A 24296-nucleotide genomic window follows, 5' to 3' on the forward strand; every position below is an offset into this window, starting at 1 on the left:
ACAGGGTAGACAGTAGTCAAAGGGTGGAGTGGTGGAAATTCCACCCCATGGGTATTAGGTGTGGGAGGAAAGTTGTGGTTTGTGAGCAAGAGTGAGAGGACAAGACACAAGACACAGGGCTGTAGAAAGAAGAGAAAGGTGTTCTTTCATGGAAGAGTGATAAGGGAGGGGTTCTGCCCAAGGATAGTAGCGGGCAGGCTCCAGTTGTGTTTGGGCAGAAAGAATCTGAGGTGATTCTGGTCTTGTGGAAAAAGAATCTACCTTCTTATAGGGTTTTTGTAAGAAAGGAGGGAGGAGGTGAATGGTAGTAGAATATTAATCATAGCGGGTACGTAGATTGGGAAAGAGATGCAGGAAAAAGAGGAGAGGAAGGAGCTGCACACTTACCCACAAGCAGCCAAAAAACACACAGAGGAGACGGCTGAAGGTTCACTTACAAGCAACCAAGAAACATATAAGAGAGGGTTTCACATTCACCCACAAGCAGCTGAGAAACACACAGACAGTGGGCCAAGGCCATGTTGGTTTAGCCAAGAAAAGGGGCTTACTCACAGAAACAAGGAGCATCTTGTCAATGCTGAGGGGACAGAGGCAACATTGGATGCCAGACGTTGACCCTCCTCCCAAGAGTCCAGTCAGTGGATCTAAGCCAAGGAGGTGAGAGGCACTGGAGTCACTACACAGACACTGGGAGTCAGATGGATGCAATCGGAGGGCAAGGGGATGCAGACTTGTTTATTCCTAGACAAGAGAGCATGTTATATAGCTTTGGGTGACCAATGAGTATCCTCCATATCATCTCTAAGCCTGTCATTGGTTGTTGATCGCTGGGCAGGTTCCCCAATGTCAGGCCACACACCTTCCGACCCACTATTTCTGGAGTAAAGACAGTGGAAGTCAGCTCAGGCTTTGATCCCCAATGGTTCCTTGCCAGGAATGCCCACACTTTTAAACTCCAGCAGGCTTCCTAATTAAATGACCATAATTTTAAACTCTGAAGAACCAATGCTTTAATCTACAGTTCAATGAAGTATCATTGAGACTACTTTCTTTTTTTTTTTTTTAAGATTTATTTATTTATATGAGTGTTCTATCTGCATTTACACCTGCCAGAAGAGGGAATCAGTTCACATTATAGATGGTTGTGAGCCACCATGTGGTTGCTGGGAATTGAACTCATGACCTTTGGAAGAGCAGACAGTGCTCTTAACCACTGAGCCATCTCGCCAGCCCGAGACTACTTTCTTATCTCCATTTCATTTCAAAGAAGAGGCAGATTGTGACTCCCTCCCACCCCCTGTGTGTGTGTGTGTGTGTGTGAGAGAGAGATAGAGAGAGAGAGAGAGAGAGAGAGAGAGAGAGAGAGAGAGAGAGAGAAAGAGTTTGAATGTATGTAAGTTGCACTATACCATGTTCTAGTAAGCAAATGTTATATTTTTCTTGGCTCTCCAGACCTAGACTCTTACAGATGATGTGAGAAAAGAATTGATTTCTTTAATGCTTTTTAACAGTTCTACTACATGCTTTTCTTGTTTATGGAGTCAGAGCTTTTCCTTTCTCAACGTTACATTTTCCTTTCACTACTGATTTGGCTTTGACATAAGACAAAAAGGTTAATTGACTGCCCCGGTCTTTTCTTGCTTTTTCATTGGTCTTTGACAATCATTGTATGCTCTATCTTCGTTCACATTGATTTGGGAGGACTTTTCACATTCTTGAATAATGAACACCTAGAACTGAACTTGCACACCCTCAAAAACAGCAAATACATTTTGTATGACTCTTGCAACCTGTGGAATCCCAACTCCAGGGAAGGCAGAATCCTGGTAGGCAGCCTTTGTCTTCTCTCTACTTTCAATTGCCAATGCTTTGGCACTTGGTAAGAACAGCTGCGTGCATGTACTTATTTGAAGAAAATAAATTGGCTTTTCTCAATAAAGCAAATGACTTTCATATTTATAGACACTGTCTGGATATGCTTCTTTTAGCAAAAAGAAAACATGTTACCTTCCCAGTGCTAGGTACATTTTTTTAGGAAATAAATTGCTTTGTTTTCTAATGTCAAGTTTTTCAGGATCTGGGGTGTTTTGTTTTGTTTTTCTTTTGAGCAATCTTTTTGGAATTTTAAATATTACCTGATTTTCAAATATGTACACAATTTCCTTCTCCATAATCCAAAATATGAAGGAAAAATGTCATTGGACTCATTCTCACAATAAATAAAACATGCAAATATGTGTTGGAAAGAAAGAGGTAATGAATTTTAAACATACAATCAAGTCTTGAAGGAATCATGTTTTACAAATATAATAACCAAACATTATTTATTTTGTTTTGATTTCTTTGTTTTCAATGATTTGAAGTATAGACCAGTTAAAAAATTAGAATATGTCTTTGAAAAGTGTTTCCTAAATCACTCCAGGAAAGGTGTTGAGTCACAGAGAACACACTTTTCCACCTTTTCATGAATCAGGATAAGTCACTTTGACTGATTCACTGTCTGACCAATGGACAAAGAATAAATCATGTGGGGAAAACATCAGTTGAAATGTTACTGGACTTTAAGGTCATCTGTTGAAATTTTCCTGTATATCTGTATCATCATCATCAAAATTCCCCAGGGCTGAACCACAGTTGTAAATCAAAGAATATTTACTCTTCATTTTCTTTCTTTCACAATGTATATGATGAATCATGTTCTAATCTACTTCAGAACCAATATGGTAGGAATTAACACCTAGAATGAAAAAAAAAAAAAACAGAATTTAGTGGTTCCAAGTTCAGATAGAAATCAATTTAGCAAAAGTAAAACTCCTTTTCCATTCTTCTCTAAAACAATTAAAATATAAATTATAATATTAAACAGACATAGGAAAATTGAAATTGACCATAATGCCAAAAAAATAGTGTTGAACCTAATATATGGGAATTATTTGAGTGAAAATTTTTCAAAATTTCCCCATAATACTAGCCAACATAGTTTATCATGTTTTGGCAGCAATTCAGAAAGCAGTTCCCTTACTATGTGTTAGTTCATCAGTAAACATCTTTTCAACAATATGTTAACAGACTCTAACTAAGCAACTGGTACTTACACAGAAAAGGAAGGCTAACAACAGTGTCCAAAGTAATTTTAAATACTTTTTTAAAAAATCAACTCTATTCTTCTATCTCCTAAAATAAATATTATAACATGAGACCAGCATTATATGGTTGAGTCATTAATACTAAAATGAAGCAATATCTCAGCATGGTAAAGGATAACAGTTGCAGTTATTACAGCTAACACTTTAGAAAAATTGAGAATGTGGTGCTTACTAACACTTTCTATCACAGAAAATTTCAGCAGTAATTATAGCAATTCATAAGCATTTGCTGAACAGCTATATACAATATGCTATGCACTGTTAAATGTCATTAAAATGGAGCAGTTCAAAATATTTGGGCCTTTGAAAAACTCCTAACTTAAAAAAACATTAAAGTAACAATAAAAGCCAATTATGAAATGTTTGACTATTATCTTGAAGCCATTAAGGTAGCAAATCCACTCTTGTAAAAAAAAAGAAATGAGGGGAGCAGAGCCAAGATGGTGACTAGCACACACAGTTTCTGATCTGTGGAAGAGCTAAACCTCTGAGTTGGTGAGTGGAAGGACCTCTAACCCAGAAAAACAACAGTGAGGCTTTCTAAACAACAGGAAACATCATAGGAGACCTCCGTCCTCCTCGGCACAGCAGACTCATCTTTCTCAGCGCAGACCTAACTGCCTGGGTTCTGCAGCTGCTGAGGCGGAACTCCAAGCCCTTTAGCAGCAAATGCCAGCAGTACCTGTCTTGGAGTCCTAGATTCACACGGTGGCTGCACCATCCTCCCAGGGGCCCGAGTTTGCTAGATGCCATACTAGCTCCACAGGATTGCGATCACTGACAGTACGACCTGCCCAATCGCACAGTAACAGAGAATACACTATATACTCACCAAAACCAGGGAGAAATGCCATACAAACTAGGCACAACAGGCGCTGGGGCTCCCAAGCTTGGAGAGCACAGTGAAGAGACCCCAGGACTTCCCAGAAAGCATCTAGACTAACAACCCAGTCTCCAGTTACAGCAGGACTTTCTAACCAGGCGGTGGAGCAGCACTGAGCTAGCGGGGCACAACAGCCCTCCAGTTTAAGACTAACCAGGGTCAAACCAGAGAACAGAGAACCTGATTACCCTGATCCCTACTGACGTGACCACCTTGAAATCTCCAGCTGCAGCAAGACCTCATCACCTGGCAGTGACAGCAACATGGAGCTGGCACAGCACATCAAAGAAGCAGGGCCAAACCAGAGAGCAGAGAGCCCAGATACCCCGATCTCTGGCAAGTGACCTGACTGTGACTGAGTGCACCCTTGAGAATATGCAGGTCCCCAGATCCTGGGTCTTTCTAAAACAGAAGCTAGGCATCAAACCCCCTCCTACCCATATACCCATTTTGGGAAACAGAGGGGCACTTGGGACATTGAAGTTCCTGCTCTGTGGGTCTAATTGAGGAATTAAGGCAATTAATGCCAGAAATTGCACTGTGATCATCACTAGCAACTGTGACATATATAGTGCAGAGCCCCTCCCACACACTCAAGGGTTCAACATTAGCCATCACTCTGTCCCTTGAGACACATGTCCACGCACACTTACACACACACACACACACACACACACATTTGCCCCCTTTGAGCCAGCGTACTTTTCTCCCACAGGTACAGGGACCTCTCACAGCTTTCTGATGCCAGAACTCTCCAGATGACAGAGAAAGACAGTACCAGTCTGATCTGCAGAATCCAAAAACAAACAGGGAAGGTTTCAGATAATCCAGGAGTAGGCAAAAGAACACTTCCAACATAAATCAGGACATCATGACTTCATGAGCAAACCCCAAAATTGATGGATACTCCAATTCATCAGAAGCACAGGAAAATGACTTTGAAGCCATGCTTACTCAATTATTTGAGGCTCATAAGGAGGAAATGAACAAATCTTTCAAAGAGTTGGCCAGTCAATTGGAGGTAAAGAAAGAAGAAATAGACAAAATCCTTAAAGACACACAGGCAAACATAGCCGAACAAATAGAGGCAAAAGTAGAGATAAAATTAGTGGCACATAAAAAGGAAATGAACAAAGAAATAGAGGCCATTGTAGAGAGACAAGAATCCAAATTCAAACACATGAAAGAAATGGTGCAAGGCATGAAAACAGAATTAGAATCAATAAAGAGAACACAAACTGAGAAAACCCTTGAGCTGGAGAACTTGGAGAAAAGATCAGGAACCACAAAAGTAAGCATCACCAACAGAATACAAGAGATGGAAGAGAGAATCTCTGGAGCTGAAGACACACTGGCTGAAATTGATTCCTCTCTCAAAGAAAAAGTAAAATCAGAAAAGTTCCAATCACAAAATATCCAAGAAATCAAGGACGCTATGAAAAGACAAAATCTAAGAACAATAGGAACTGATGAAAAAGAAGACACTAGGCTCCAAGGTACAGAAAATATTTTCAAGAAAATCATAGAAGAAAATTTTCCCAACTTAAGAAAGAGTTGTCCATAAATATACAAGAGGCCTACAGAACTCCAAGTAGACCAGACCAGAAAAGAAACACATCACTTAACATCATAGTCAAAACACTAAATCTACAGAACAAAGAAAAGATAATAAAAGCAGCAAGGGAAAAAGGCCAAGTAACATATGAAGGTAGACTTATCAGAATCACACCGAACTTCTCATCAGAAACTATGAAAGCCAGAAGGGCCTGGGCAAGTATCATGGAGACTCTAAGAGATCACAAATGTCAACCCAGACTACTATACCCTGCAAAGCTTTCAAACAACATAGATGGAAAAAACAAAATATTCCCTGACAAAACTAAATTTATGCAATATCTACACAGCAAACCAACCCTACAGAAGATACTAGAAGGAAAACTCCAACGAAAACAACTTCACCCAAGAAAACAGGGCATACAGATAATATACCAACAAAAATGAAAAGAAAACAAGCAATGAAACAGGGTTAGATCACCGACTCCATTACAAAAGGAACTAACATGCATTGGTCACTATTATCTATAAATATCAATGGACCTAACTCACCAATAAAAAGACAAAGGCTAACAGAATGGATACAGAAACAGGATCCAACATTCTGTTGCATCCAAGAAACACACCTATGCAACAAAGATAAACACTACCTCAGAGTAAAGGGCTGGAAAACTGTTTTTCAAGCAAATGGTTCCAGAAAACAAGCTGGAGTAGCCATCCTAATATCTAATAAAATAGACTTTCAACCCAAGTTAATCAAAAAAGATAAGGAGGGCCACTATATTCTCATCAAAGGAAATATCCACCAAGAGGACATCACAATCTTGAATATCTATGCCCCAAATACAAGAGCACCTACATTCGTAAATGAAACATTATTAAAGCTTAAATCATACATTGATCCTAATACCTTAATAGTGGGAGACTTCAACACTCCACTCTCACCAAGGGACAGATCAACTAGACAGACACCAAATAGGGAAATAAAAGCACTCACAGAATCCCTAAATCAAATGGACCTAATAGACGTCTACAGATCGTTTCACCCAAACTCAAAAGAGTACACCTTCTTTTCAGCACCACATGGAACCTTCTCCAAAATAGACCATATAGTGGGTCACAAAGCAAGCTTCAACAAATACAAAAGGATTGAAATAATCCCTTGTATACTATTTGACCACCATGGACTAAAGCTAGACATCAACAACAAGAGAAACAACAAAAAGCCGACACGCACTTGGAAACTGAACAACTTACTACTCAATAACAGCTGGGTTAAGGAAGAAATAAAGAAAGAAATTAAAGACTTCCTAGAATTCAATGAAAATGAAGGCACAACATACCTACATTTATGGGACACATTGAAAGCAGTGCTCAGAGGAAAATTTATAGCACTAAGTACCTGCAAGAAGAAATTCGTAACATCACATACAAACAACTTAATGGCCCAACGGAAAAACCTAGAAAAAAAAAAAGAAGCAGATACACCCAAGAGGAGCAGATGGCTGGAAATAATCAAACTCCGGGCTGAAATCAATCAATTAGAAACAAATAAAACTATTCAAAGAATCAATGAAACAAAGCGCTGGTTCTTTGAGAAAATCAAGAAGATAGACAAACCCTTAGCCAAACTAACTAAAAAGCAGAGAGAAACTATCGAAATCAGCAAAATCAGAAATGAAAATGGGGACAAAACTACAGACACTGAGGAAATCCAAACAATTATTAAGTCATACTATAAAAGCCTGTATGCCACAAAATTTGAAAATCTAAACGAATTGGATAATTTTCTTGAAAGATTCCATCTACCAAATCTAAGTCAAGATCAGGTAGAAAGACTGAATAGCCCTATATCTCCCAAGGAAATTGAAGCAGTCATTAACAGTCTCCCTTCCAAAAAAAATCCCTAGGCCAGATGGCTTCAGGGCAGAATTCTACCAGACCTTCAAAGAAGTACTAACACCAATTCTCCTCAAACAATTCCACAAAATAGAAACAGAAGGAATACTACCAAACTCATTCTATGAAGCCACCATCACCTTGATACCTAAACCACACAAAGACCCAACAAAAAAAAGAGAACTTCAGACCTATCTCTCTTATGAACATTGATGCAAAAATACTCAATAAAATACTTGCAAACCGAATCCAAGAACACATCAAAGATATCATTCACCATGATCAAGTAGGCTTCATCCCAGGCATGCAAGGGTGGTTCAACATATGGAAATCCATCAATGTAATACACCCCATAAACAAACTGAAGGAGAAAAACCATATGATCATCTCCTTAGATGCTGAAAAAGCATTTGAGAAAGTCCAACACCTATTCATGTTTAAAGTCTTGGAGAGATCAGGGATACAAGGTACATACCTAAAGATAGTAAAGGCAATATACAGCAAGCCTATAGCCAACATCAAACTCAATGGAGAGAAACTTAAATCAATCCCACTTAAATCAGGGACAAGACGAGGCTGCCCATTGTTTCCATATCTCTTCAACATAATACTTGAAATCCTAGCCAGAGCAATAAGACAACTAAAGGAGATCAAGGGGATACAAGTCAGAAAGGAAGAGGTCAAAGTGTCACTATTTGCAGATGACATGATAGTATACATGAGCGAACCCAAAAATTCAACCAGATAACTCCTTCAGCTGACAAAAACCTTCTGCAATGTGGCAGGATACAAAATCAACTCAAAAATATCAGAAGACTTCCTGTATACCAAAGACAAACATGCTGACAAAGAAATTAGGGAAACCACACCCTTCACAATAGCCACTAATAAAGTACCTTGGTGTGACTCTAGCCAAGCAAGTGAAATACCTGTTTGAGAAAAACTTTAAGTCTCTGAAGAAAGAAATCCAAGATCTCAGAAGATGGAAAGATCTCCCATGCTCATGGATTGGTAGGATTAACATTGTGAAAATGGCCATCCTGCCAAAAGCAATCTACAGATTCAATGCAATTCCCATCAAAATACCAACTCAATTCTTTACAGACCTTGAAAAAAAAGATTGTCAGCTTCATATGGAGAAACAAAAAACCCAGAATCTCCAAAACAATCCTGTACAACAACAGATCATCTGGAGGTATCTCCATCCCCGATCTCAAGCTGTACTACAGTGCAACAGTAATAAAAACTGCATGGTATTGGCATAGAAACAGAAAGGAGGATCAATAGAACTGCATAGAAGACCCAGAAATAAATCCACACACCTATGAATACTCGATAATTGACAAAAAAGTCAAATCCATTCAATGGAAAAAAGACAGCATCTTCAACAAATGGTGCTAGACCAACTGGATGTCTACATGCAGAAAAATGAAAATAGATCCATATTTATCACCCTGCACAAAACTAAAGTCGAAGTGGGTCAAGGACTTCAACATACAACCAGATACTCTAAATCAGTTGGAAAAAAAAGTGGGGAACAGCCTAGAACTCATTGGCACAGGAGACAACTTCCTGAACAGAACACCAACAGCACAGGCTCTAAGAGCAACAATCAATAAATGGGAACTTATGAAACTGAAAAGCTTCTGTAAAGCAAAAGACACCATCATCAAAACAAAACGACTGCCTACAGATTGGAAAAGAATCTTCACCAACCCTTTATCTGACAGAGGGCTAATATCCAGTATATATAAAGAACTAAAGAAGCAGAAAAGCAACAAACCAAGTAATCCAATTAAAAAATGGGGAACGGAGCTAAGCAGAGAATTCTCTGCAGAGGAATATCGAATGGCAGAGAAACACTTAAAGAAATGCTCAACCTCATTAGCCATTAGGGAAATGCAAATCAAAAGGATCCTGAGATTTCACCTTATACCCATCAGAATGGCCAAGATAAAAAACTCAAGTGACAACACATGCTGAAGAGGTTCTGGCGAAAGGGGAACCCTGCTCCATTGCGGGTGGGAATGTAAACTGGTACAACCACTTTGGAAGTCTATTTGGTGCTTTCTCAGACAATTAGGAGTAGTGCTACCTCAAGACCCAGCTATACCACTCCTAGGTATATACCCAAAATTTGCTCAAGTATACAACAAGGACATTTGTTCAACCATGTTTTTAGCAGCCTTATTTGTAATAGCCAGAACTTGGAAGCAACCCAGATGTCCATCAACTGAGGAATGGATACAGAAATTGTGGTATTTTTAAACAATGGAATACTACTCAGCAATCAAAAAGGAGGAAATCATGAAATTTGCAGGCAAATGGTGGGATTGAGAAAAGATCATTCTGAGTGAAGTATCCCAGAAGGAATAAGACAAACATGGGATATACTTGCTTATATGGACCTACAAGATATGATAAACATAATGAAATCTACACACCTAAAGAAGATAATCAAGAAAGTGGACAAGGGCGAAGATGATCAATCCTCATTTAGAAAGACAAATGGGATGTGCATTGAATGTATGACAGCAGTCTACCGCAATAGGCATCTGAAAGACTCTACCTAGCAGTGTTTCAAAGCAGACACTAAGACTCCTTACCAAACCTTCAGCAGAGTGCAGGGAATCATATGAAAGAAGGGAAGTTAATATGATATGGAAAGGATAGGAGCTCTACATGGACCAAATATATCTGGGCACAGGGTCTTTTCTGAGACTGACACTCAATCAAGGAGCATTTATGGATATCACCTAGAACTTCTGCTCGGATGTGGCCCGTGGTAGCTCATTAACCAAGTAGTTTTCCAAAGTAAGGGGAACAAGGACTATTTCTAACAGGATCTCAATGGCAGGCTCTTTGACCTCCCTACTCCCCCACAGGGGAGGAGCAGTCCTGTTAGGCCACAGAGGAGGACTTTGCAGCCAGCCCTGAAGATACCTGATAAAACAGGGCCAAATGAAAGGGGAGGAGGTCCTCTCCCATCAGTGGATGTGGAAAGGGGCAGGAATGAGACCAGGGATGGAGTGTGGGGTTAGGGAGGGAATAAGGGAGCAGGGTACAGCTGGGACACAGAGTTAACAAAATGTAACTAGAAAGAAAAATAAAATTAAAGAAACAAAACAAACAAACAAACAAAAACAAGAAATGAATCACTACAGTTCACTATAGCCATTACTCAAATGATGGCTTCATAAGTCAGACATTTTGTTATTTGGCACTTTGTACCCAACATCTAGATGAGGGCCTGGAATGTAACAGGCACATAGCCATGCATTGAATGAAACCAGTGTAGAACTGATAAACAAGTTAAGTGATTGGTAGCCTCTTATTGTCCAACTCTAAAATATCAGTATGAATGGAGATAATTATAATAACAGTGAATGAGAAGTCTCACAGTTTCAAAACACTTCATGAATAACTTTAACTACACACATATACGGCATTTGCATTTTGTATATAAATCACTAAAATGATATTTAGATCTAGGTATTAGTCTGCTAGTGCTGCTACAACAAAGTACCACAGGCTCAGCAGCATAAAAATCAGAAATCTATTTGTGTATAGCTCTAGAGACTAGCAATCCAAGGTCAAGATGTCAGCAGGGTAACCGTCTTCTGAACCACTTCACCTCCCTCCCTTGCTTACAGATGGCTATTGTACTTCTGTGTTTTCCCTGCATCTTCTGTCTTTGAGTCTGTATACTAGCCTCTACTTAAAACACAGAAGCAATATTCAGAGATATTGCTTTGAAACAGGAATTGGGGGATCACAGTTCAGCTATAGCACCATATAACTCACATGATCAAGTACAGTTATATGGCAAATGAAGAATAGAAACAATCATAAAAATAATTTAATGTATATAGCAATGAGCTTATTGTTAAAGCCTCAAAGATGAACAGAAAGATAACAGAAGATAATGCAACAGTGTAAACCTTGCTCATAAGTGCTGTACTCAGAGGCTTAGGGAAAACATACATTCATCATAGATATTAGAGAGCATTTCCTGTGCTGTCTTTTGTAGGTTGCATTGTTGTTGCTGCTGTTGTTTGGATTTGCTTAAGTTTTAGGTTCATAGTTTTTAATAAGGGCAAAAAGGGTCTAGAAAATTTAATATTTCTACTAGATATGATCAATTTATTTCTTCTCAACCAAAACAAGCCTATTAAGTTGTATATTTTCATGGAGTTATAGGTACAATAAATATTCTAGCAGATGGTTAATATACTGGAAAGTCTGATTCTAAAGGAATTAAAGGGATATATTCCAGCTCCATAGTATATTTGTTATTAAATTGCACATACTAAAGAAAACCTTTATTTGTCGTCTTGTATTTTGGAAATAAATCATGAACAAAAGAATCTTTCTTTTAATTAAATTTTTATTTATATACTAATTACGGTTTATTTACATTGTATCCCAGCGGTAGCCCCTCCGTCATTCCTTCCCAATCCCATACTCCCTCCCTCATCTCCTCCCTGCCCCTCTCTAAGAAAACCATCTAAGTCCTCCCATTCCATCTGACCTTAGATTATCAGGTCTCATCAGGACTGGCAACAATGTCCTTTTCTGTAGCTTAGCAAAGCTGCTCCTCCCTCCAGGGGCAGGGCAGGTCAAAGAACCAGCCTTTGAGTTCATCTCAGAGACAATCCCTGTTCCCTTACTAGGAAACCCACTTGGACACAGAGCTGCCATGGGCTACGAATGAGCAGGGGTTCTAGGTTGCATCCACACGCGTTCCTTGGTTAGAGAGTAAGTCTCAGAAAAGACCTCTGTGCCCAGATATATTTGGTCATTGTGGAGCTCTTCTCCTCTCCAGGTCTTCCGAGCTCCCCCTTCTTTCATATGATTCCCTGCACTGTGCCCAAAGTTTGGTTATGAGTCTCAGCATCTGCTTTGTTGCTGGGTAGAGTCTTTCAGAGGCCCTCTATGGTAGGCTCCTGTCCTGTTTCTTGTATTCTCCTACTTCCAATATCCATCCCATTTGTCTTTCTAAGTGAGGATAGATCATCTTACCCAGGGTCGTCCTTCTTGTTTACCTTCTTTAGCTGTATAGATTTTAGTGTGTTTATCCTATCTTTCAGGTCTAGTATCCACTTATAAGTGAGTATATACCGTATGTGTTTCTGCTTAGGGGATAGCTCACTGAGGATGATCTTTTCTAGATCCCACCATTTGCCTGTAAATTTCAAAATTTCCTTGTTTTTAATTGCTGAGTAGTATTCCATTGTGTAAATATACCACAATTTGTGTATCCATTCCTCCTTTGAGGGACATCTGGGTTGTTTTCATGTTCTGGCTATTATGAATAAAGCTGCTACAAACATGGTTGAACAAATATCCTTGTTGTGTACTTGTGCATATTTTGGATATATGCCTAGGAGTGGTATAGTTGGGTCTTGAGGAAGCACTATTCCTAATTGTTTGAGAAAGTGCCAGAATGATTTCCAGAGTGCTTGTACAAGTTTACATTCCCACCAGCAATGAAGAAGGGTTCCACTTTCTGCATATCCTCTCCAGTACATGTCATCACTTGAGTTTTTAATCTTAAGCCATTCTGATGGATGTAAAGTAAAATTTCAGGGATTTTTTGTTTGTTTGTTTGTTTGTTTTGCAACTCTCCCTGATGGCTAATGATATTGAGCATTTTTTTTTTTAGTTAAAGAAGAATTTTTTATTTCATATGTAACAATTTAGTAGAATATTTTTAACTGTTTCTCTAGATGAAATATAATACAATTTGTTATCAAACATTGACAGCATAGATAGAATTCTGCTTAGATAAATTTTGTTCAAAGAGCAGTGATTGCTTTAAACAAAAAAATATATCCTCGAGCATTTCTTTAAGTGTTTCTCTGCCATTCTATTTTCCTCTATTGAGAATTCTGTTTAGACCCACACCCCATTTTATAATTAGATTATTTGATTTGTTGCTTTTTAACTTCTTTAGTTCTTTATATATTCTGAATATCAGCCCTCTGTCAGATATAGGGTTGGTGAAGATCCTTTCCCTATCTGTACACAGTTGTTTTGTTCTGACAACAGTGTCCTTTGCCTTACAGAAGCTTTTCAGTCTCACGAGCTCCCATTTATTGATTGTTGATCTTTAGAGCCTGTGCCTTTGGTGTTCTGTTCAGGAAGTTGTCTCCTGTGCCAATGAGTTCTAGGCTCTTCCCCACTTTTTCTTCTGACCAATTTTGTGTGTCTGGTTTTATGGTGAGATCTTTGATATACTTGGACTTTAGTTTTGTGTAGGGTAATAAATATGGATCTATTTTCATTTTTCTGCATGTAGACATCCAGTTGGATCAACACCATTTGCTGAAGATGCTGTTTTTCTTTAATTGAATGGTTTTGGCTTCTTTGTCAAAAATCAAGTATCCATAGTTGTGTGGGTTTATTTCTGATTCTTCTATCCAGTTCCATTGATCCACCATTCTGTTTCTATGTCAATACCATGCAGTTTTTATTACTATTGGTCTGTAGTACAGCTTGAGATCAAAGATAGAGATGCCTCTAGTCGATCTGTTGTTGTACAGGATCTTTTTGGAAATTCTTGGTTTTTTTGTTTCAACATATGAAAATGAGAATTTTTCTTTCAATATTGGTAAAAAATTGTATTGGTATTTTCCTGGGAATTGCATTCAGTCTGTAGGTTGCTTTTGGCAGGATGGCCATTTTCACTATGTTAATCCTACCAATCCATGAACAAGGGAGATCTTTCCATTCTGATATCTTCTATTTGTATTTTCAGAGACTTTAAGTTTTTTTTGTTTGTTTGTTTTGTTTTGTTTTGTTTTTCAAACAGGTCTTTCACTTGCTTGGTTACAGTCACCCCGAGGTACTTTATGCTATTAGTGGCTATTGTGAAGGGTGTTTTTTCCTAAGTTTTTTCTCGGTCCTTTTGTCTTTGCTATACAGGAGGGCTTCTGATTTTTTGAGTTCATTTTGTATCCAGCCACTTTGCTGAAGCTGTTTATCAGCTAAAGGAGTTCTCTGGTTGAATTTTTGGCAACACTCATGAATACTATAATATCATCTGCAAATAGTGATACTTTGACTTCATCCTTTCCAATTTGTATCTCATTGATCTCCTTAATTTTCTTATTGCTCTAGCTAGGATTTCAAGTACTATGTTGAAGAGATACAGAGAAAGTTTTCAGTCTAGTCTTATCCCTGATTTCAGTGGGATTGATTTAAATTCTCTCAATTTAGTTTGATGTTGGCTATCGGCTTGCGGTATATTGTTTTTACTATGTTTAGGCATGTACCTTGTATCCCTGATCTCTCCAAGACTTTAAGCATGAATTTGTGTTGTATTTTGTCAAATGCTTTTTCAGCATGTAAAGAGATGATCATGTGTGTTTTCTTCTTCTGTTTGTTTATAAAGTAGATTGCATTGATGGATTTCCACACATTGAATGACCCTTGCATGCCTGGAATGAAGTCTACTTGGACATGGTGGATGATATATTTTATGTTTTCTTGGATTTGGTTTGCAAGTATTTTATTCAGTATTTTTGCATCAAGGTTCTTTTTATGTTGGGTCTTTGTGTGATTTAGTTAACAACGTAACTGTGCCTTCACAGAGTCAGTTTGGTAATGCTCTTTCTGTTTCTATTTTGTGTAATAGTTTGAAGAGAATTGGAGTAAGCTCTTCTCTGAAGGTCTGGTAGAATTCTGCTCTGAAACCAACTGGCCATGGTTTTTTTTTTGTTGTTTTGTTTTGTTTTTTCTTTTGAAGGGATACTTTTGATGACTGCTTCTATTTCTTTGGGGGATATAGGACTATTCAGTCGATTTACCGTATCTTGATTTATTTTGTTAAATGGAATCTTTGAAGAAAATTCTCCATTCATCTCCCTCTGGGGGGGGGGGGAGCAGCCTTACCAGGCCATAGTAGAGGACAATGCAGCCACTTTTGATGTGAACTGACAGACTAAGATCAGAAAGGAGAGGAGAACCTCCCCTATTAGTGGACTTGGGGAGTGGCATGCAAGCAGAGGGAGGAAGGAGGGTGGGAATGGGAGGGGAGGAGGGAGAGGCTTATGGGGGGATGCAGAATGAATAAAGTGTAATTGATGAAAAATTTAAAAAAAATTTTTGTGGTATATGGCATTTGTAGTAATACCTAGTGGTTGTTTGGATTTCCTCAGTGTCTGTTGTTATGTCCCCCTTTTCCATCCTGATTTTGCTGATTAGGGTAATTTCTCTCTGCCTTTAAGTTAGTTTGGCTACGGGTTTGTCTATCTTATTGATTTTCCCAAAGAACCAGCTCTTAGTTTCATTGATTCTTTATACAGTTTTTTTGTTTATAATTTATTGATTTCAACTCTGAGCTGGAATATTTCCAGCTGTCTACTCCTCTTGGATCTGTCTGCTTCTTTTTTTCCTATGGCTTTCAGGTGAGCTATTAAGTTGCTTGTATACAATTTTTCAAATTTCTGCTTGAAGGCACTTAGTGCTATGAACTTTCCTCTTAGTACTGCTTTCATTGTGTCCTATGTTTCGGTATGTTGGCCTTAATTTTCTTGTTTTTTTTTATTTATTTAATTTTTTTCTTAATTTTCATTGAAATCTACGAAGTGTTTCTTTCTTCATTTCTTCCCAAACCCAGATGTAAGTGAGTAGGGAGTTGTTCAGTTTCCATATATGTGTAGCATTTTACTATTTTCATTGTTGTTGATATCCAGCTTTATTCCATGGTGATCAGATAGGAGAGAAGGTATTATTTGAATCTTCTTGTATCTGCTGAAGCTTGCTTTGTGACCAACTATATAGTCTATTTTGGAGAAGGTTCTATGAGGTGCTGAAAATAAGGTATTTCTTTTTGAATTTGGGTGAAAATTTCTGAAGAAATCTATTAGGTTCATTTGATTTAGGTCCTCTGTAAGTGCCCTTATTTCCCTATTTTTTGGGGGTCAATTGGCATTTTATTTATTTTTGTTTTTTTTTTATTCTTTATTAATTATACTTTATTCACTTTCTATCCCTCCTGTGGTTCCCTCTCTCCTCCCATCCCAATGCCTCCCTTCCTCCACCCTCTGCATGCATGCCCCTCCCCATGTCCAATGATATGGGAGGTATTCTTTTCCTTCCTTCTGATCCTAGTCAATTAGGTCTCATCAGGAGTGGCTGCAGTGTCTTCTGTGACCTGGTAATGTTACTTCCCCCTCAGGGGGAAGGTAATTAAAGAACAGGCCAATCAGTTCATGTCAGAGACAGTCCCTGTTCGTATTACAATGGAACCCATTTGGATACTGAACTCCCTTGGCCTACATCTATGCAGAGGTCTTAGGTTATCTCCATGCATAGTCCATGGTTGGAGTATCAGTCTCAGGAAAGACTGCTGTGCTCAGATTTTTTGGTTCTGTTGCTCTTCTTGTGGAGCTCCTGTCCTCTCCAGATCTTACTGTTTCCCACTTCTTTCATAAAATTCCCTGCACTCTGCCCAAAGGTTGTCCATAAGTCTCAGCATCTGCATTGATAGTCTGCAGGGCAGAGCTTTTCAGAGGCCCTCTGTGCCAGGCTCCTGACTTGTTTTCTCTTTTCTCCTTCTTCTGATGTCCATCCTCTTTGCCTTTCTGGACAAGAATTGAGCATTTTAGCAAGAGTCCTCTCTCTTGAGTAGCTTCTATCTGGGTGATCTGTCCCTTGGTGAGAGTGGAGTGTTGAAGTTTCCACTACTAGAGTGTTGGGATCAATGTGTGGTTTCATCTTTAATAATGCTCCATTTACAAACGTAGGGGCTCTTTTATTTGGGGCATAGATGTTCAGAATTTTTATGTCCTCCTGGTGGAATTTTCCTTTGAGGAGAATGAAGTGCCCCTCCTCATCTTTTTTGATTAATTTTGGTTGAAAGTCTATTGTATTAGATATTAGGATCAATACTCCAGGTTGTTTTCTGGGTACATTTGCTTGAAAAACAATATTTCAGCCCTTTACTCTGAGATCCTGTTAATCTATGTCGCAGAGGTGTGTTTCTTGGATACAGCAGAATGTTGGATCTTGTTTCTGCAACCATTCTGTTAGTCTGTGTCTTTTTATTGGAGAGTTGACTCCAGTGTTGTAATAGATAATAGTGACCAATGAGTGTTAGTTACTTTTATCATGGAGTTGTTGGTGTTACAATGATTCATTGCTTGTTTTCTTTAAATTTTTGTTGTGATGTTATCTTTATCCTATGTTTTCTTGGGTGCAGTTGTTTTCTTTGGATTGGAGTGTTCCTTCTAGTATCTTCTGTAGGGCTGGTTTGCTGTGTAGATATTGCTTAAAGTTAGTTTTGCCATGTAATATTTTATTTTCTCTATCTATGTTGATTGACAGCTTTGCTGGGTATAGTAGTCTGGGTTGGCATCTGTGGTCCCTTAAAATCTATATGGCATCTGCCCAGCCCACTCTGGGTTTAATAATTTCTGATGAGAAATCTGCTGTGATTCTGATAGGTTACCTGGTCTTTTTCAGTTGTTCTGTAGATTTAGTGTTTTGACTATGATGTCAAGTGAGAAGTTTCTTTTCTGGTCTAGTCTATTTGGTGTTCTGTAGACCTCTTGTATGTTTATGGACATCTCTTTCTTCAAGTTGGGAAAATTTTCTTCTTTGATTTTCTTAAAGATATTTTCTGGACTTTGCAGTCTGGTATCTTCTTTTTCATCAATTCCTATTATCCTTAGATTTGCCTTTTTATGGTGTCCTTGATTTTTTGGATGATTTGTGGTTTTTTGGCTTAATTTGGGACTAATTATGCCTCTACTTGTTTGGTTGTATTTGCCTGTGTTTCTCTGAGAACTTTGTTCATTTCCTCTTTATTTGCCTCCATTTGTGTAGCTATTTCTTCGAGAGCTTTGTTTGTTTCCTCTTTATGTGCCTCTAATAACTGGATAAGCATAGCTTTAAAGTCATTTTTCCTGTGTTTAATATAAATTGAAATATCCACTGATTTTGGGATTTGCTAGTAAAGCCGTGATGTCCTGATTTTTGTTTGGTGTGTTTTTACCCTGACCTCTCTCCATCTACTTATTTGTAAACTTCACTGTTTGTTCCTGCAGTCTGTATTTCAGAGTGTGTCCGTCTTTCTTTGGTATCTGGAGTATTCTTCAGGAAGATGAGAGAGGTCTACTGGTTTGAGAGTGTGCATTGGTATTTCAGCTGTACCTAAGGGAAAAAGATCAGCTGGCACAGATGCATAATTGCAGTCAGGAAACGTGTGCATGTTGGTGGAAGTGTGTCTTGAAGGGCAGGGTTCTAGAGAGTGTACATGCTTGGAATGTGGGGAGGGAGGGTGCAGGTGCAGGGGGGTATGGATGCTGGTGCTGTTCATGGGAATAATATGCGTGAGCAGATTTCCTGAATATCTCAGTGGTCTATAGACCTGTCATATTGTCCTTCTGGTATTCAAATCTGTCTGGGCTCCAGTTGTTGTTTTCCTGGACTTCACTGGTAGAACCACAGAGCAGGGTCTTCAATATTGAGAATGCTGTCCTAAGAATTCCTATGAGGCTGTGGGTGGCAGGAATTCCTGCCACCCACAGCCTCATTGTGGGTGGCAGGGATCATATATCTGGTTGTTAGAGTAGAGGGACCTTGGATCTGGGGCTCTGCAAGCACTCACTTGAAGGTGCACTCACTCTCTAGCCTGACCAATCGGGAAGCTCAGGGGTTCCCCCTGTTCTCTACTCTCTGATTTGATTCTTTTGGTGCAAATTTGCATGTAGGCTATCTGTCACCTTAGTGGTGCTCCAACTGCAGAACTTGGAGGCTGGTGTTGTGGTCCACTGGGAGTTTAGCTACCATGGCAGAACTAAGAGGTCGCTGGAACAGTTGACTTCTGGAAGGGCCTGGGAAGTCGAGGACCTAGTTGGCCCGACAGAGTCACCAGCACTGCACTCTGTGTTAGGAGCCTGTTAGGAGCTGAGGGCACTTTGGCAAGGTATTGTGCACTATGGTGGGCCCTGTACTGTGGGTCACCTGAGTCCCCAGGAGAAGTCCATGGAGACTAGACCCCTGCTCATATGTAGCCCATGGCAACTCAGTGAGTGGGTTTCTTAGTAAGGGGAACAGGGACTGTCTCTGACATGAATTCAGTGACCAGATCTTTGTTCACCTCTCCCTGAAGGAGGAGCAGCCTTGCCATGCCATGGAGAAGTCCATGTGTAATATGAATCCAAATGGTCTCAGCTCATGGTTTGTCCCCGTATTTCCCAGGAAGCCTCAATGTTGATGTTCTGGGCCCCTCAGATATAGTATGAGCGGGTTGCTGCCATCTTGGATCTCTGGGATGGGGCATGGTGATCTTTTAACATTTGCATTTTCCACTGTCTCTTCACGCATGCCTCCACTTACACTTCTGCTGAACTTACATCCACAGGATGCTTTAAGGTTTTTTTAAAAAACTATTCCAACTTTTACTCTTTATACAGGCACATCTCCATTTTGAGGTTGTGATAGGCTTGTGTCTGATGCTTCTTACAGCTTCAGGTTCCTGTTCTAACTCTTGGCATTACACCTCTCAATCTTCCTGCGCAGGAGTTTCATCTGTAAGTGCAACATGTTACCTGGGTGTCTGCACAGATCGCTGGGTACACATGAGCAGTTGGAACTCAGAAACGTGTCCAAATGAATCTTATTAAAAAGTAGTTGTCTCTTAAAGAATTTAAAAGTATATTTTACAGAATTATATTTTTAGGATTTTAGACTTCAGAGATTAGAGTCCCCCTGAAATCTATTGTACATAATTACAGTACATAGTGCTAAGTTGCGTGAGGACATTTTCAAACACATAACCTCCATAGCCTGCATATTTGTTCTCAGTCTTTCCCTGCTGTTAGTCCTCTTTGTCCTCTTGAAAATATCCCTTCTATTTTCAAGGCATACATCCATACATGATTTTATGTATCTCTATGAAATATAGGAACCACATATCAAAGAACATATGATAATAATCTTTCTGACACTGGCTTAATTCTATTAATATGATGATCTTCAGTTGTATTTCCTCCAAAAATCATTTTTTTGAAGATGATATAATTTCATTTTGCTGAAAAATATTTCACTGTGTATAATATCACATTTTTTTATGGTTGGTTCTTTTGCTAAGGTACCAAGAAGGGTTTTGTAGTGAACACTGATGGGTAAGCAAAGACATATTTTTAAATTATTTTTTTATTATTTATATTAATTACAGTTTATTTGTTTTGTATCCCAGCTGGAACACCTTCCGTCATTCCTCCCAATAATACCCTTCCTCCCTCATTTCCTCCCATGCCTGCTGCCAAGTCCACTGATAGGGGAGGTCCTCTTCCTCTTCCATTTGACCCTATTTTATCAGGTCTCATCAGGACTGGCTGCATTGTCTTCCTCAGTAGCATGGCAAGGCTGCTCCTCCTTCAGGGAGAGGTGATCAAAGATCTGGCCACTGAATTCATGTCAGAGACAGTCCCTGTTCCCCTTACTAAGAAACCCACTCACTGAGTTGCCATGGGCTACATATGAGCAGGGGTTCTAGGTTATCTAGGTTATATCCGTGAATGGTCCTTGTTTGGATTATCAGTCTCCGAAAAGACCCCTGGGCCCAGATTTTGTTTTTGTTCTGTTGCTCTTTGTGGAGCTCCTGTCCTCTCAACGTCTTACTATCTCCCCCTTCTTTCATAAGATTCCCTGTACTCTGTCCAAAGTTTGGTTATGAGTCTCAGCATCTTCTTTGATACACTGCTGGGCAGTCACTCAGAGGCTTTCTGTGGTAGGCTCCTGTCCTGTTTCTTCTTTTTTTTCTTTCTTCCAAGGTCTATCCCTTTTGTCTTTCTGAGTGAAGATTGATCCTCTTACCCAGGGTCCTCCTTCTTGCTTAGCTTCTTTAGGTTTATAGATTTTAGTATGTTTATCCTATCTCATAGGTCTAATATCCACTTATAAGTGAGTATATACTGTGTGAGTCTTTCTGCTTCTGGGACACCTCACTCAGATGATCTTTTCTAGATAAATTTGCCTGCAAATTTCAAAATGTCATTGTTTTTAATTGCTGAGTAGTATTCTATTGTGTAAAAGTACCACAATTTCTGTATCTATTTCTCTACTGAGGAACATCTGGGTTGTTTCCAGCTTCTGGCTACTGTTAATAAAGCTGTTACAAACATGGTTGAACAAATGTCCTTATTGTGTACTTGTGTATATTTTGGATATATATGTCTAGAAGTGGTATAGCTGGATCTTGAAGAAGCACTATTCTTAATTGTCTGAGAAAGGGCCAGATTGATTTCCCAAGTTTTTGTACAAGATTACATTCCTACCAGCAATGAAGGAGGGTTTCACTTTCTCCACATCCTCTCCAGTATCTGTTGTCACTTGAGTTTTTGATCTCAACCATTCTGATGGGTGTAAGGTGAAATCTCACAGTTGTTTTGATTTGCATTTTTGATTACTAAGAATGTTGATCATTTCTTTTAGTGTTTTTCTGCCATTCGATATTCCTCTACAGAGAAAGTTTTGTTTAGCTCTGCACTCCATTTTTTTAATTGGATTATTTGTTGCTTTTTAAATTTTTTAGTTCTTTATATACTCTTGAATATAGGGTTAATGAAGACCTTTCCCAATCTGTTGGCTGTCATTTTGTTCTGACTAGAGAGTTTCCTTTGCTTTTCAGAAGCCTTTCAGTTTCATGAGTTCCCATTTATTGATTATTGATCTTAGAGCCTGTGCTGTTGGTGTTCTGTTCAGGAAGTTGTTTCCTGTGCCAATGAGTTCTAGGCTCTTCCCCACATTTCCTTTTAACCCCGATTTAGTGTGTCTGGTTTTGTGTTGAGATTTTTCATCCATTTGGACTTTCATTTTCTGCAGGGTGATAAATATGGATCTATTTGCATTTTTCTATAACTTCATGTGGCAAATTGTTTTGAAAATTATTCAGTTCTATAAGTTCTACCTTGAGCAAATCCTTAGAAGACAGAAAAAGTTGATATGCTTTCCCAAATGTATTCTTTCAGTTCTTAATAGAGCTCAGAATAAAAGCATGACACTTTTGTTGTTTGTGTGTATACAGTTGCGTGTGTATAACCATTTTGTAATGGGTAACCAATCAGGACCTCATCCTTGGGACAGACTCAGTAGGGTATGTGTGTGTTTATTACAACAACAATAATGAAATAAAAAGATACTCTCAATATAGTGAAAAAGACATGGGAGGGGTTGGAGGGAGAGTATATGGGAGGGACTAGGGAGAAAAAAGAAAAAGAGGAAGTCATGTGTTTACATTTTAATTAAAATAATTTTTAAAAAAGAATATTGTGCTAAGAAGTATCTCGTACCCAGGAATGGCCGTCTCACCGCATCTATGCCATAGTTTAAGTTTCTCTTCCTAATTGTCTTAGAAAGTGCCAGATAGCTTTCCAGAGTGGTTGTACCAGTTTACATCCCCACCAGCAGTGGAGGAGGGTTCCCCTTTCTCCACAATCTCTCCAGCATCTGTTGTCGCTTGAGTTTTTCATCTTGGCCATTCTGATGGGTGTAAGGTGATATCTCAGGGTCGTTTTGATTTGCATTTCCCTGATGGCTAATGAGGATGAGCATTTCTTTAAGTGTTTTTCTACCATTCGATATTCCTCTGTCGAGAATTCTCTGTTTAGCTCTGTTCCCCATTTTTTAATTGGATTACTTGGTTTGCTGCTTTTCAGCTTCAGTGAAATATCCCAGAAGGAGAAAGACAAACATGGGATATACTCACTTATATAGACCTATAAGATATGATAAACATAATGAAATCTATACACCTAAAAAAGATAATCAATTGAGCGGACATGGGGTAAGATGATCAATCCTCGTTTAGAAAGACAGACGGGATGTGCATTGAATGTGTGACAGGAGTCTACTGAGCACATCTGAAAGACTCTAACTAGCAGTGTTTTCAAAGCAAAGACTCATGACCAAACCTTTGGCAGAGTACAGGGAATCATAAGAAAGAAGGGGAGTTAGTCTGATGGGGAAAGGATAGGAGCTCCACAAGGACCAAATATATCTGGGCACAGGGTCTTTTCTGAGACTGACATTCAACCAAGGACCATGTATGGATATAACCTAGAACTTCCACTCAGATGTAGCCTGTGGTATCTCAGTAACCAATTGGTTTCCCAAAGTGAGGGGAACAAGGACTATTTCTAACAGGAACTCAATGACTGGCTCTTTGGTCTCCCCACCCCCAAAGGGAGGAGCAGTCCTGTTAGGCCACAGAGGAGGGCTTTGCAGCCAGTCCTGAAGATACCTGATAAAACAGGATCAGATGAATGGGGAGGAGGTCCCCACCTATCAGTGGACTTGGAAAGGGGCACAGTGGAGATGAGGGAGGGAGTTAGGGACTGGGAGGGAATGAGGGATCGGGACACGGCTGGGATACAGAGTTAATAAAATGTAACTGATAAAAAAAAGTTTCTCTTAAGAGAAACTAGCTTGGAAAACTAGTCCAAATATATTCCTATGAAAACACATTTCTGACTGTACACTCAGTTATTTATTTTAACATTAAATTAAATATGACTTCAAAGGACAGGGCCTAGTCATAGTTATATTTTAGCACTGGCATTACTCTACTCAATGGGACTTTCCATTTAAGGCTTTTCATGCACTGAAAATCTCTGTGAAGCTTCTAGAACTACCATACTGGCTGAATAATTGAAAATGAATTAGAATTGCAGGAGAACACATATGAATGAAATAGTATTGTTTAGAAACTGAATATATTTAATCTGTGAAAAAATGAACTTATCAACTATAGTAGTCATGAGGATGAAGAAGGATGAGGAAATGGAGAAGACAGCAACCTG

This window comes from Meriones unguiculatus, chromosome X (genome assembly GCF_030254825.1).
Source record: "Meriones unguiculatus strain TT.TT164.6M chromosome X, Bangor_MerUng_6.1, whole genome shotgun sequence".
In the NCBI taxonomy this organism is placed as follows: domain Eukaryota; kingdom Metazoa; phylum Chordata; class Mammalia; order Rodentia; family Muridae; genus Meriones; species Meriones unguiculatus.